Below are 16,442 nucleotides of genomic sequence, written 5' to 3'. Positions count from 1 at the left end.
GTAGCTTCACAATAAGAAAATGTGAAGTTACAAACATCAGTCAAGCATTTATCTTCTTCTGATCTTTCTCTGAATATTTTTTATTTCTTGCATTATCGTCATTAATTCTAATGCAACTCCATGAGGTAGACACTTGTTTGAATGGCATAATGGAGAGAAGTAAAATAAGGCTTGCCTAAAGATTCAGAGCTAGTGAGTGGTGGACTGGGAGTATGTATAAGGTCTAGAGGACTCCAAGGTTCATACTTAAAGCCACTAAGTTGAAAGATAGCAACAATTCTTTTTTTAGTCTTTTTTTTTTTTTTTTTTTGGTTGTGTTGCTGAGGGGCTATTTTTTTTAGCAGTTTTATTTTTTTGGTTGTGAGGCTGAGGGGCTATTCGTCCACTGATAAGTACTTAATTATTAATCCTCTTGATTAAGTGATATTTAAGCATCAAAAGAAGTCTCCATCTTGCCTTTCTCTGTAGTACTGCAAAGTTTTTCTTTTTCCTATGTAGACAACAAGATACGTAAATCAAATGTCATGAATAGTGACTAGGAAGCAGATTATTGTTCGCAGTAGAATTGGCATAAAACTGTCAATAATTTAAAGTATATAAAATGAGAATTTGATAAAGATATATCTTATTTTCTTAATTTATTTTTTAATTGGAGTATAATGTCTTTAAAATGTGTTGTGCAGTGCTGTGAATCAGCCAGAAGTGTACATACCCCCCCCCCCGCTCCTGAGTCCCCCACTCGCACCCCGCCCAGCTTCTCCAGGTGGTCACACAGACGGGGTGAGCTTCCTGTGTCACACAGCCACTGCCCGCCAGCTGTCTGTTATTATTTTATATATGGTAATGTACTATGGTTCAATACTACTCTCTCAATTCAACTTGCCCTCTCCTCCTCCCATGTTGGGCCCAAAAACATGTTCTCCGTCTGTGCCTCTCTTCCTGCCCTGAAAATAGGTTAACCAGTGCCGTTTTTCTGGATTCCATATATACATTAACATACAATATTTGGTTTTCTCTTTGTGACTTACTTCACTCTCCATAACAGGCTGTAGGTTCATCCACCTCAGCTCAAGTGACCCAAATTCACTTCTTTTTGAGGTTAATTAAAATTCCCTTGTATAGATGTACCACAACTTCTTTATCCACTCCTCTCTCAGTGCACATCTAGATTGCTTCCATGTCCCAGCTATTGTAAACACTGTTGCAATGAATTTTGGGGTACACTTGTGCCGGGCTCCAGCCCCAACAAGAACCAGGGGTTCCCTCAGGATGAACAGCGTCGGCGAGGGAGAGAGAGAAAGAAAGAGAGAGAGAAAGAGAGACAGACCAGACTGGGCGTGTGCAGCAGAGTCTGGCAATGCTTTATTTTTATCGTAGCGTTCATACCCTAAGTTAGTACATTTCTAAGGGGAAGATAGTTTAACATTACATCAGCTTGTCCTTCACGAAACCAGGGTGTTTTCTGCATACTTCTTTGTCTATGAGGGTCTTGTACATTATCTTCTGGCCTTCGGGCCTATTGACACATTATGCAAGTCAGGTGAATGTAAACCTATTTTTCATTTCTGTGGTGATCTTAACAGAAAAGTTTCAGTCTCTTAGGGCCACAGTACAGCATGTCACAACATAGTAGAAGTATAACCTTGTTAACACAAAATCAATTCCTCTGCAGAAGTTGTCAGTTGAATTTATATAAGAGGATTACCCCATACACTCTGTGGCTTCAGTGAGGCAGCCTCTGCCTAGCCCTCCTGGCTGACAATTAACAACCATCTCATTGTTACCACACTAGGACTAAGCTCTTATTTTTCTAGATCTTTTAACTATATTAACAATGGTTTCCATAACTTAACCTTAGCACATTAAGAGCAGAAACACAGCAAGCAAATATTAACCCAATAGTCACTTTTAGAATAATTTTTCTTGTGTTTTCTAATAGGGCTTCCTCACTCCCCGAAGGGCTCTATGTCATTAGGGCCTTTATATGATCAGGTTCTTTATGTTGTTTTATGATTAGGGTATTGTAAGCAGTCATGCATATTAGTACCAAGGGCATAGAGGCATTTGCTAATCAAACTAGAATGCCAGCAAAGGAGTTTAAATTGAAATACTCCTTTCATCCTGGATAATCTCATAAGATACCACCACCCAGGAAATTTATTGATTAAAGTTCTAAATTGATTCTTATTTGGGAAGAGATCAGGGAAGGCCTTCTGCCTGTGTCACAGAAATTAGGGAGTACTCTATTGAAGCAAGCATCAGAAAGACAGATCATCTTTAAGGTGAGTGCCAGGGGCAGCTTTTTGGAATCCCTGAAAACCTGATCCGCTTTGCCCATCAGGTTTTCTCCTCATGACCTTGTCATGGGTGGGATCTTGTGAGTTGGCTCCCGGCACATGTGTGTGTTTGAATTATGGTTTTCTCAGGGTATATGCCCAATAGTAGAATTTCTAGGTCATACGGTAGAGTTGTTAGGACTTCCCTGATGGCTCAGCAGCTAAAGAATCTGCCTGCAATGTAGGAGACACAGGGTATGGTTCAATCCTTGGTTCAGGAAGCTTCTCTGGAGGAGGAAATGGCAAGCCACTCCAAATGCCATTTTCCCCTACACCTCTGCCATAGTGCTGACTCTCATTTACATATGTATTAGAAAAAAGCTTCCCTTTCTACTAACTTAAGGAACATAGTTATCATCTGACATGTTTACCTTTTATTTTTTGAAGAGAACACAGGTAAGTTCCATTCTCTTAGACATCTCCAATTATACAATACAATTTTATCAGTTATAGTCATCATGCTACACATTAGATCCTCAGACCTTATAATTTTCATATGTTAAAATGTATAACCTTTTACAAACCCGTTCCTATTTCCTCCACTCTCCAAGCCCTGGCAATCACTTTCCTATGCTGTTTCTGAGTTCCACTTTTTTTTTTTTTTTTTAGATTTCTTACAAATACCTCATACAGTATCTGTCTTTCTCTAACTTATTTCACTTAGCATAAGACCCTCCAATTTCCTCCATGCTGCCACAAATGGAAGAATTTCTTTCTTTTTTAATGGCAATATAACACACTACATTGCTTTAATCTCTTCACATGATGACAGATACTTAATTTTTTTTTTTTTTTTTTACAACAGTTTGTTTCTAGGCTAATGTGATGGAGAAGGAAATGACAACCATTCCAGTATTCTTGCCTGGAAAATCCCATGGATGGAAGAGCCTGGTAGGCTGCAGTCCATGGGGTCTCTAAAAGTTGGACAGGACTTCACTTGTACTTCTCACTTTCATGCATCATGAAAAGAAATGGCAACCTACTCTAGTGTTCTTGCCTGGAGAATCCCAGGGTGGGGGAGCCAGGTGAGTTGCCGTCTATGGGGTCGCACAGAGTCGGGCATGACTGAAGTGACTTAGCAGCAGCAGCAGCCTCAGGCTACTGTCAATATTGATGAAGTGAATATGGGAGTATAGATTTCTCTTTGAGATAATTACTTCATTTCCTTAGAATATATATTCAGGAATGAATATATATCCAAAAGTGTGAAATTTCGTGAGAAACTTCTTGAGGGTATTCCATGGGAGTTGCACCAATATGCATTCCTACCAAGAATCCATTAAGACCTCCGTTTTCTACACATCCTCAATCACATTTATTTCTACTTTTTGATAAAAGCCATTTAGATAGGAGTGAGGTAGTATGTGTTATACTTTTGATTTGCACTTCCCTGACATGATGTTGAGCATATATGATGTTGTCATATACTTCTTGGGATTCTGTATGTCTTTTTGGGGGAAAAATTGTCTATTATGTAAAAAGTAGCATGCATTTTGTTTATTGCATTTGAATACATAAAACTCAGGTACCTTTCCATACACCAAAAAACTTACAGAAATATAAATAATTCCATTTATAATTGCATCAAAAAATAAAGTAGTTAGAAATAAATTTAAGCAAGGTGTTGAAAGATCTATGTATGAAAATATTCAAGACATTCATGAAAGAAATGTTTAAAAGACACAAAAGGAAATATGTTTCATATTTATTGACTGGCATGGAAACAGACCCATAGATCAACAGAGCAGAACAACAAAGCCAGAAAGGACTGCACACCCATATATTGTTGGTTAGCTTATGAAAAAGGAGCCAAGAATATCCAGTGGGGAAAGGAGAAGCTTTTCAAAAAACAGTACTGGAAAAACTAGATAGTGTTATAAAAAAAGTGAAACAGTGCCCCTGTCTTTTAGCATACACAAAAGTCAACTAAAAATGGATTAAAAAGTTGAACATAAGACTTTAAGTGATTAAACAGCTAGAAGAAATCATTGAGGTAATCTTCTTGCCATTGGTCTTTGCAATGAGTCTTTGGGTTTCACACTAAAAACAAAGGCAACAATTGCAAAAACAAACAAGTGGGACCACATCAAACTCCAAAGAAAGGAACATCAACAAAATCAAATGGAAATTTACAGATTGAAAGAAGACCAAATCACATATTTCATAAGGGCTTAATATCCAAAAATACATGAGACATACAACTCGAGGGCAAAAAAACCCCAAATAATTCAAAATTTAATGGAGCATAAGAAAAGTAGGAGTGTCAATAAATCTGAAGATTAGACTGTAGATGAGAGACACAGCAAGGTTTTCCTGCTAGAGCAACAAAAGCCTGTGCCTTCCTGGCATTACTTTCTTCATCTCCATTCGCTTGTTTGACAATTACAGTCCACAGTGTACATTCTTCAGTCAATAGAAATCACCCCACAGTGAGCTAGAATATGCACTATCCCCCCTCCCCCTTACAGGGGATAAAAAAGCAAAACTAATATTTGCATACTAACTAATGAGGCATATCAAAAGGAAGGTAAGTTCTAGAGTTTACCCTTCCATTTTTTTCTATATTTCGTTTTAAAACTGAGCCACCTAATAAGGAAAATGAGTTCAGAGACCTCACTAATATATCGATAGAAAATCAGTTTCAAATGGGAGCATTAATGGATTATAATTTGGGGGTAATTTATTACTAGTGTTGAAACTGGAGTCCTTTTGATTCTCTACTGCATCAGGTTAATAATTTTTTATAAATATTAATACCAACATAGGGACACAGAGTACTGAAGTTATAGTGAATAGAGAAAGACATAGAATATAGTAGGAAGAAGTGAAAGTATGGGAAGTCAGCAATGGTAGTAAAGTAAGTAAAGTATTGCCTTGAGAGGAAGGAAGGTTCTCAAAGTTTCTTGAAACACCAAGAATGAGCCAGATGTGAGGAATTAGCTTAATTTGTAAACCAGAAACTCTACCAGAAGAAATTTAAGTTCATAAAAATATTACGATGTTAATATGCACAATTTGGACAGAGAACAGGTAGGGTAGTATATAGACATTCAAAACTCTTCATCGCTTAGTATATCAGGCACTTAAGGACCACCCTCACTGAAGTCTCTCTATAGCTCAACCTACAGGTACCAGCATGGAGAAAGAATAGCTCTACTCCACAGGTAGTGGAACCCTACTTTTATGGCCTCGTGGTTTTGCTTAAGAAGCATTCGATGAAGCAGATTTTCTCCATCCCATCCCGTCCGGCTGACTCCGCACGGTCAACAGGACTCCTCACCCTGGGATCGTTCTGCAATCTCCATGGCTCCAGTTCTCAGCTTCCGTGGACACCAGTGGACTTACAACCCTGTCCGAGGTATGAAAGGCTGCTTGTCTATGTGGTTCTCATTCCATTCAGACGGTCGCTGATTAGTTAGTTCACTCCCCAACAGTTTCAAATGACTCCCCTATTCCAGAGGACGGTCATGGAGGCAGGGATCTCTCCCCTGCGCTTCAGCTCCCTCAGCCCCAGGTGCAGGCTGGTCCCACCTGCTCACTCCTTCTTTCCCGTTCTTCCTTTGTCCTACCGAGTTCTGTGTGGATCCAGATATTCCTTCTCAGTAGTCAGGGATTCCTGCCAGTATTCACCTGATCTTCTGTGAGAACTGCTGCGTCTTTAGACCTTTTTGATGCATCGGTGGAGAGAGGTGCACCCACTTCCACCTAACCCTCCATCATCCTGTCCACCCCCATTTGTGCATGTATTAGAAATGAGTTTCCCTTTCTTTTAGGTAACATTGCCATCACCACACATGTTTAACTTTTGCTTTTTGAGGAGAACACAGGTAAGTTCCACTCTCTTCAGTTGAGTCATTCAGTCGTGTCTGAATCTTTGTGACCCAATGGACTGCAGCACGCCAGGCTTCGCTGTCCATCCTCGACACCCAGAGCTTACTCAAACTCATGTCTGTTGAGTCGGTATGCCAGTCGATGATGTCCAGTCTCTCAGAGATTATTTTTTTTTGAGATTCCTTATAATTGAGATCATATTGTATTTTTCTTTGTCTGACTTAGTTTGCATAGTGTAATGCCCTCCAGTTTCACCCATGTTGCAGTAATTGGAAGGATTTCTTTCTTTTTCTAATAGCTAAATAATATTTACCTATATATGTTACCTCACATTATTTAATGCCTGTTGAAAGATACTAAGGTTGTTCCTATACCAAGGCTATTGTGAATAATGCTGCAATGAACGTGGGAATACAGATCTTTCTTTGAGAAAATGATTTAATTTTCTTTGACTATATATCCAGAAGGGGGATAATGGATCACATAACAGTTCTCTTTTAAATTTCTTGAGGAACCTCCACTGAATTTTTCTGTGGGATTTGCACTGGTATACCAACAGAGCATGAGCACTCCTTTTTCTCCACATCTTCAACAAGATTTGTCATTTCTTACATTTTTGGTACTAACCATTCAAACAGGCACGAAGTGATATCTCTTTTGCTTTATATCTGCATTCCCTTTGATATTAGCTATGTTGAGCATCTTTTCACATACCTCTTGACCATCTATATGTCTTATTTGTGGGAAAATGTCTATTCTTTAAAGATGTAGCATACATTATGTTTACTATATTCCTGTATATGAAACTCTGTTGTGTACCTATATATATTAACAATGAACTATGAGAAAGTTGAAGAAATAAAACAAGCCAATTTACTATTACATCACAAATAGATAAAACACTTCTGAATAAACTTAAGCAAAGTGTTGAAATTTTTTATGGAAAACCTTTAAGACATTGATCTGGAGAAGGAAACAGCAACCCACTCCAGTATTCTTGCCTAGAAAATCCCATGGACGGAGGAGCTTGTGCAGGCTACTGTCCATGGGGTCCCAAAGAGTCGGGCATGACTGAGTGACTCCCCTAAGACATTGATAAGTGAAACCTAGATGCCCATCAGCAGATGAATGGATGAGAAAGCTGTTGTACATATACACAATGGAATATTACTCAGCCATTAAAAATAATAGATTTGAACCAGTTCTAATGAGGTGGATGAAACTGGAGCTTATTATACAGAGTGAAATAAGCCAGAAAGAAAAACACCAATAGAGCACACTAACATATATATATATATATATATGGACTTTAGAAATATGGTAACGATAACACTGTATGCGAGACAGCAAAAGACACAAAGATGTATAGAAGTCTTTTGGACTCTGTGGGAGAGGGTGAGGGTGGGTTGACTTGGGAGAATGGGATTGAACCATGTATATTATCACATGTGACATGAATCATCAGTCCAGGATTGATGCATGATCCAGGGTGCTTGGGGTTGGTGCACTGGGATGATCCAGAAGTATGGGATGGGGAGAGAGGGGGGAAGACAGTTCAGCATTGGGAACACATGTATACCCATGGCGGATTCCTGTCAATGTATGGCAAAACCAATACAATATTATAAAGCAATTAGTCTCCAATTAAAATTAACAATATAAAATAAAACAGTAACACCAACATAGAGACACATAGCACTCAAGTTACAGTAGACTGAGAAAGACAAAGTTTAAGAGGCAGGAGGTGAAATCACAGAAAATTAGCAATGGTATCCAATGAAGGGGCAGTATTTCCTAGAAAGAAAGCAGAGTTCTCTAATTTTTTGGAGAAAACATGAACAAGCCAGATGGGAGCCAACCAGCTTAAACTGTATACCAGAAACTTCACCAGAAGGAAAATGAAGTTCATAAAATATGGTGATGTGGAATGTCAAAATCCAGAAGGTAAGTAAATAGGGTAGGGTATATGTAGATACTGAAAACTACTCAGAGAGGTAGACATGGAAGCAAATACACTAATGAGCATCAGAAAAATCAAAGCACAAAAGGGTCTGAAAAGTAAATCGTAAAGAGACTTGGTAGTCTGATCAAAATAATAAGAAAATCAAATTAGACAACCAAAATAGAAAGACTTGTGCACATCACAGAACCAGAGAATGCTCAGGAAAGAAAGTTTCAGACATAGTGGACCAGCGAACAGAAGCCTCCAGCATCAGGAACAGAAATCCTGGGCAGGACTCATGACTGTTCAGTTCTGGAACAGCCTTAGTTTCAAAGTTTGTGCACTATACCACCTAAAAGCGATCGCAGACAAAGATTATAACTTGCTATCACACTGAATCACTGACAATATTGTTGGTTAGTTTACTTTTCTCATTCAACTATAAAGTTAATGAATCATGAACCAATGATAATTGACACCATCAGTTTGCAGTCAGATCCCCTTTAGTCATAGAATGGACATCTGAACCTGTTATATGATCCCCAATAACAGTTTTAATCATTAAATTTATTGATGTTTAATTGAAAGCTAATTGCTTTACAATACTGTACTGCTTTTGGCCAAACATCAACATAAATCGCCATATTTTAACCTGTGTCCAATCGTTCTTGAACCTTCTTCCTACTGTCCTTCCCATCGCAGCCCTCAAAACTGTTAGAGAAAAATATGGAAGGCTTCATAAATTTGTGTGTTATCCTTGGGCTGGGGCCATTCTAATCTTCTCAGTATTATTCCAATTTTTTAATATATATGCTACCAAAGGAAGCACACAAATAACAATTTAGCAGAAAAAAAATTATATAGTTAGTCATCTACCAACAAATGATCAATTACATTAAGAATTAAGGTATTCTGTTATATTTATGTCACTTAGAAAATTGAATTTTATAAAGTCCAAAGTTCCATGTAGGAATTAAGCATATATTTATTCATAACACATTTTTACATGCACAGATATATACACAGAAATACATCTATGTTATACAAGTCATTATTCTCCTTGCCTGTCACAATAAGCTCTTTAGTTGATGAGAGAGATTATCCCAAATTTCTCCAACTTATGTCTTCTTTTTGCAAAACACTTCTTTGATTATCATCATCTAATTTTAAATAGCCATTTTATTTTTAGACATGCCCCTTTAAAGTAACTAAGAGCAGAGAAAACCTTGTAAATGCTGATATCTTATCCTTCATTAAATTACCACTATTCTGGTAAATTGGAAAAAGAATCATGTTCAGATGTCATTCAGAAGGATAGAATTCCTGTTTAATCAGTTCCTTGTCCAAACTCTATTCTTCCTCACTTCAGTCTTAAATTCTAACTTACTTACAAAGGATGAACAGGGAAAGTAATATTAAAATCAAGCTTGCAAGAGTCTATGATTTTATGCTTCTGTTGGCCAAAAGTAGGGCCAGAAGTAATTTCTGAAATATTAAAATACATAATGGAAACATGAAGGTCTAGTTCTCCTATCAAGCGGTGATGTTTGGAGATGGTTCAAAAACTAAGCCCCATGGGTTGTCAGGATATACTCCCGACCAGACAGATGAATTTACTCCCTAAAACATCAAAGTCAGGCCTTTGTTCACAGAGCCAATGACGTTATCTTAGGTGCTGACCAGGTAATATTCTTGTTACCATTTGGAGATTTACCTGCCATTTTCTTGAAGAAACAAATGTAATGAGAAGATTAAGGATGCATAAAAGTAGCGGAGTTGTCAAGTTGCCTAGAAGCAAGGCTGACCAGGAGAACCAGGCCCCCACACTGATAATTGTCAAACACTGAATGTTTTATAGACAGAGCAGAACAAGTAGATGAAACCAGTGTTCAATGGTCACTGCTGTTTTGCAGTCAAAGACAAAATATTTTTCACCTTAAACAGAGCCATCACAGCTCCTGATGTGGTCCTGGTTACAAACATGCAGACCGAGAGCCCACAGGCATGTGTGATGTGACATCAGGAAGTGAACAAATGACTGTATTGGTGCCCAGTCTCCTCCACCTGCTAATAATGGGACCTGGGGAAATTACTTGCCCTCTCCAAGTCATTGCATCTTCCTTAACATAACTTGATGATCATAGTGAAGATGAAGGTATCTCCCAGGGTTACTGTGAACACACAAATTTTAAGATGTTTTAAAGCTTTTGGGAAAGTGTCAAAGACATGCATGGGGTTACATAGGTGAGTTAGCAGATCCAAGGTACAGTATCCTTTTTCTCATAGTATTCTCTCTGTACTCAATAGTAGCAGTCAGTCAGTCATGTGTTTACTCTTACCCCAGCATGATGGTGAACCACACAGATCAACTGTATACTTCTTGTCATTTCCGTGTCTAAAATTCAAGCATTAGTCAATGTAGAGTGAAAAAATAACACACTCTTATAGGGCCTCGCTGCTCCAATTCTGCAGAGTCCCAACATTAAACTGTCTTAAAAGAATGGCCTAAATACTCTGGCTCAGAATTAAGTTCCAAATGTTTGCAGAGCACAGAAGTACTTCAGGGAACAATAAAAAAATGCAGGGAGTAACCTACTTCTCCAAATATTCATCTGTGCAAATATCATCATCCATCTAAATTCACACAGAAGGCGCTCCTTCTTCCCCACCCCAGCTACTACAGCTCCAATTCCTGCTCAGAGCAACAGGGAAAGAGAAGGCTTCCCTCCACAGGATGGATTCGATAACCTCAGGTGACTAGATCATCTCAGAATGGCTCATGTTTTTATTTTAGCAGGGCCCTGCCTGCTTCTGCTGCTGGTCATGTCACATCTGCTCCTGTGCCAAGGCAACGTATGCCCGTCCTGCGGTCCTGACGTGTTTGGCGTCCCCCTGAAGTTCCTTAGAAAAACGTTTAGCCGTGCCTCCAGCCTGTCCCATGACATTCGTAACCTTTCCACAATAATGTTAAATAAGTTTGTAAGTACTGTGATGGTGGTTTATTTGCTTAGTTGTGTTTGATTCTTGCGACCCCATGGACTCTAGCCCACCAGGCTCCCAGAAGGTACCTTCACATAAATGACTGGGCCATACTGTCCTTTAAACATGAGGGCTGCATCAGCCAAACTTCAAATAACACACTCTCTAGGTTAAAGACGCCGTCAGCTCATAAGATGTGGAAATCAAAGAAAGGACCAATTTTGTGAAATCTGAAAGATTCCTAAGAAGTGCATTAACTTTTTCAATTTCCTTACATTCATTTTCTTTTTTAAATTTCCAAAATAAATGATTTTGTATTTGTCAGCTAGGAGTGCCATAAAATAATACAACAGACCCAGGGAATAAACACCAGAAATTTATTTCCTCAAGCTCTGGGGGCTAGAAGTCCCAAATCAGGGCACCAGCAAGGTGAGGCTCTGCTGAGAACTCTTTCTTCCCAGGATCGTTTTCCGTGCGTCCTCACACAGGGTGTGGGGTGGGGAAGAGAGACAGAGGAAAGGACACACAGACACAGAGACAGAATAGAAAATTCTCTGGTGTTTCTCTTAATGGAGACACTAAACCTATTGGATGAGTGTTGCTCCCTAAGAGCTCATTTAACCTTAATGGGCTTTGCTCGTGGCTCAGATGGTAAAGAATCTCCCTGCAATGGGAGAGACCTGGGTTCTATCCCTGGGTCTGGAAGATTCCCTGGAGAAGGGAACGGCAAGCCACACCAGTATTCTTGCCTGAGAAATCCCATGGACAGAGGAGTCTGGTGGGCTATAGACCATGGCATGCCAAAAACGTCAGAAGCCTTTTCAAAACACAGTACTTTGGCAGTTCATGCTCTAACACATGAATTTGAAGAACATGCATTCAGTCCATAATACCACCTGACAGAAAGCAGTTTTGGGTGGGAATGGGGAAAATGAAGCATGGTGATATTCTGGTCCTTCAGTGTCTCTGTGGGCTTTCTTCTCCAGGCTCAGTGTAAATAGCCAATAAATGAGAACTGCTCTGCAGTGAACTGGGTGGATGGAACATGTTAAACAAAGCTGGATCCCAGTCACAAACATGAATACTGGTAGTTTCTTTAATGCTACAAATTATTGTTTTAAGATTTGCAGTGGATAGGTTTCCAGCCACAATAGAAGCGGAGTTTACAATTGGAAACAATTATTCTCTTTCTGATGAAGGTATATGAAAGTTGTACGTTAATTCTTTTAGGTCATTCAAACAGCACACAATAGAGCAGACAGCTAATAAAAGGCGGTGCTAAAGATTTCTATTAAATTTAAGTACTTCTGTGTACTCACTAGTTTTTGTTTCATCCTCCATTTTTGACTGTCCATTTTTTTCCAACTCCTCCAAGTAATCTCTTCAAATGTTCATAACTTCCGTTAAAGATTAGTTTTTCTCTGTCAAAGTGTTAGTTAGATTTTTCTACTCTTATTATTCTCAGTCCATTGCTTAGTATTTCCTATAACTGTACGTCATGTTTTTCTGATGTACCATTTTGTCACCATAAACAATATTGTATTCTGCAACTGGGATGAACACTAAGCTTTTTGGTGAGCATGTTCAGAGATAGGTCAGAGTCATTACTGTATTACTCCTAATAAGGGAATATATTGGCTCTAACCCACAGTAAACAAGATTAAATGGTTAAATATAGGCGCATGCATGCATTCTAAGTCACTTCAGTTGTGTCCAACGCTTTGCAACCCTACTGACTGTAGCCCAACAGGCTCCTCTATCTATAGATTTGCCAGGCAAGAGTATAGGAGTGTGCTGCTGTACCCTTGTGCAAGGGATTCTCCTCACCTAGGGATCAAACCTGAGTCTTCTTATATCTCCTGCATTGGCAGGAATGTTCTTTACCACTACCGTCACCTGGGAGGCACCAAGTATTGGTACAAAAGTACTATATTTGGTTCAAATACTAAAAAATAAAAAAAAAAGAAAAAGATAATGATAAAATAGAGAAGGGAAAAGTTTGAACTTAGGAAAGTTAGATGTAAAATCATTTTTTTAAATCATTTTTATAGAGACATTATATAGAAAAAGTAGGAAAAGAATGACTTTCAAATTTTGTGATGCCTCCCCATTAAAAAATTACACGTCTTTCAAACATGTTAATGTTCTGGTAATGGGCTCATCTACTGAATACCCAACAACCCTAACTAATTGCATGATCCCTTTAGGTAGAAAAGTATCCCCAGAGTAAATTGGAGTATATCAATACCATCAATGACTGCCACACCAGTTCCCTCCATGCTCCTGAAGAAAGAGAAATGGCCACAGAGATGAATGTGAGTATTTCACCTGGGTTTTTCACCAGATCAAGTGAGGCAGTGTGTAGCTTAACAGGCTTCAGATTATGAGAGGTAATGGAAACTGTACATGAAGAAAACTGTGGAGGAATTGTAAGCAGTTGAAGAGACATTATATTATGCAGTTGATGAAACATGAGCAAAATCAAGGGATAACTAAAGATTTATAGTATCAAAATAAGCAACAGATCTATAAATTGTCCATGCAGACAAGTTTAGTTCAAGCAATGCATTAGACACAGGATTGCAGCTGTTATTCTGTACAAAAACAGGAAATGAATGGGAGCTTCCATGTGTAAAATATAAGACTGCAAAATACATGAATAGGTAAGAAACACACCCCAGTTTTGAATACTTCCTGTTACTAGTGACTCATGCATGGGAGTCCTATTCTGCACCACTCGAGCCAGTGCATCTGCCTTTCAAGGCTCTCCTGATTCTGCTTCTACTTCTCTGACACCTCCTTCATTCGTCACTCTCAATGACTCCTCCGTCACCTTTTATTTTTAATTTGTATGTTTCCCCCACAAAGGCCTATGTAACATTGCTTTGCTTCTCATGGCTGCAACAATTGGCTCTGTTCTGAGGACAACACAGTTTACATATCAAGCCTCAATGATTAATGACAACTCCATATTTTCACCATTATAATCTCTCCTTTCTGATTTCCTGCGTTATCCTTAATCCTAACATTATTTAAAATATTTTCACATGCATCCCGCCTTAAAATTCTATCTTTTCTCTCTACAACTTTCTTAATGATATCAACATTCTTTCCTCTGTTAAGCTCATTAATAATTAGGATGATCAAGTAAAGGGAACATTCAAAAAGGAATGAGGGATTTTTCAATAAGCTTGAATTTAAAGTTTATTGAGAATTACTACATGGCCATATATTTTACTAAGCCCTTTATGTGCGTTACTATATTTCATCCTACTCAGTTCTCTGTTCTTTACCACTAAAGAGTTCTTGGCTGTAAAGAAATCAAGCATATTAACTAGAGATCTTCAGCCCCCAGGATTTTCATGCTCAATTCTGTTAGTAGTAGTGAACCTGGGGGGGAAACCCTCCATTGTGAATCCCACGGACGCTGTTACTAAAGATAACGCTGTGCCATTTTCTGCCTGGACACATGTCAACAAGTCAGACTCTTCTGATACCAGCATGGGTGCTGGTGTTGGGATCAAATGAGGAAAGAAAGCCTGTTTAGGAATGGCATGTCTTCTTTATTGTCTATTTGTTGTAACATTACGAAACAAATTACCAATCAAAAATCAATACAAATGACTCATCTGATTCATAAATATGAGAGAATCACTGGGTGACAATGATGTGGGCACAGGTAGAATTCCTCTTTCCTGGGTCAGGTACTGCAGGCACATACTGACTTGTCATAAAATACTTAGATTTATATAATGCAAATAGACAAACAAAGAACTCACTGAGTGGGTGGTAGAATTTCAGAGGAAAAAGAAAATTCATGTTATAAATTAGAACTCATCAAAAGGATTAATTCCTAAAATAACTCAGATTTTTAATAATTCAGTGAAGTGTGAACTAATAGCTTACATTTTATAGTTTTGCAACTTTTACTACCTTAAAAATCTCTGCATATACATAGGAATTACCAAAAGTCTTTCAGGTCAGCTGCTCTGAGCAAACATCACATGTAACCAAAACCACTGAATTATGATTATTTCAATGAGACTGTTTCTTATATTTGCTTAGAATGAAGACCTTACTAAGTGGATACTCATGTTACAGTACCTCTGGACTACTCCTATGTTTGACCTAGGCACTGACCATCGAATTAAGAAAGACCTCTCAAAGACTATCATATCAAGTGTCTTAAAGAATATTAAAAAATCATACAGACTTCGAAGAATCTTAGAGAGGCGATTCAGCCAGGTGAGCATCCTGCAGAGGGCTTTCTTGCTTTGTTCATGAATGACAGAGTTGACCTCTGTAATGCATAAGGAGTGTTGAAATATCTCATTTTATAAGAAAAAGATTCATGAATTCTATATGCTAGACTGCTACTACATAAAACAGGAGCCCAGTCATTTAAAGTTATAGATTCCACTGTAAGCAAATCAGAATTTCACTGCAATTTTTGACATGTACAACCTTCCCTACATTGCACACGATTCCACCAAAAGCTTGCCTCTTCCTGGGCACTGGTGGTTGAAATATTTTCAAGAGTAAGAGAACTAGAGAACAGGATTTCCAAGATCAGCATTTTCCTCGAAGTATCCCAGGACATCTGCTATTGAAGTCCACTTGTCTTCTTTCTCTGTTCTTCTCAAATCAAAGGATGAGAGTGGGAAGGAAGAAAGGAGAAAGTTAAAACTAAACTTGAGTTATGTTTCTACTTTTTAGATTCCTAATTGTTTTCTCATAGGCTGGCTCCAAAATGCATATCTAGAGAGTTTTACTTTTGTATGTGTTCCCCAAATCATAATTTGATAATTACAAGGGACAAAGATAAGGAAATTCTAATAAAACACATAAGAAATCATTATCTTTTCGGTATTCAGATGATTCGACCATTCAGGCAGAAGTTGTCCGAGGATAACATGTACTGGTCAGGATACCAATCCCTGTTGTCCAGGGATGAAGATGCACGTCATTCTGCACTTTATAACCTGCTCAAGTGCCTGCACAGGGATTCCTGTAAAGTTGATATGTACACCAAGATCCTGGCATGCCGAATCAGCGACCAGTGTTAAATCCACATCTATGGCATCCAGCTGTGAGATGGTCCTAATGTTATCCCATAGCAAGCGTCTATGAAATTACAGCTTTTTCATGCATGCTCTGTGAAATGGGTCTCCTCTTAAAAAAATAAACACAGACTCTGTAGAGATTTCGAATCTAAGAGGACAATTTGTTAACATTTCTTATTTTCATTGAATTGAAAATCAAAAGAAAAGCCACCCCTACAATTGAGAGAATGAAGCTCCTATTAAAATTAGTCACAAATAGCAGAAGCTGGCCTTACAAAGAAGACCATTAAG

At 38.4% G+C, this 16,442-nt stretch overlaps 1 non-coding gene and 1 pseudogene across 1 annotated transcript; one reads left to right on the top strand and one right to left on the bottom strand.

Moving 5' to 3' along the window:
• Positions 1-5,519: 5,519 nt before the first annotated feature.
• Positions 5,520-16,154, top strand: LOC136151442 (placental prolactin-related protein 1-like; annotated as a pseudogene).
• On the bottom strand, positions 8,830-8,938 carry LOC136151995 (U6 spliceosomal RNA). The gene has a single exon (XR_010660156.1). It is a non-coding gene; the product is annotated as a U6 spliceosomal RNA (small nuclear RNA).
• Positions 16,155-16,442: the final 288 nt, after the last annotated feature.

The sequence above is a fragment of the Muntiacus reevesi genome, chromosome 20, assembly GCF_963930625.1.
Source record: "Muntiacus reevesi chromosome 20, mMunRee1.1, whole genome shotgun sequence".
NCBI classification, from domain to species: domain Eukaryota; kingdom Metazoa; phylum Chordata; class Mammalia; order Artiodactyla; family Cervidae; genus Muntiacus; species Muntiacus reevesi.
This window is presented reverse-complemented; position numbering and strand designations above follow the sequence as displayed.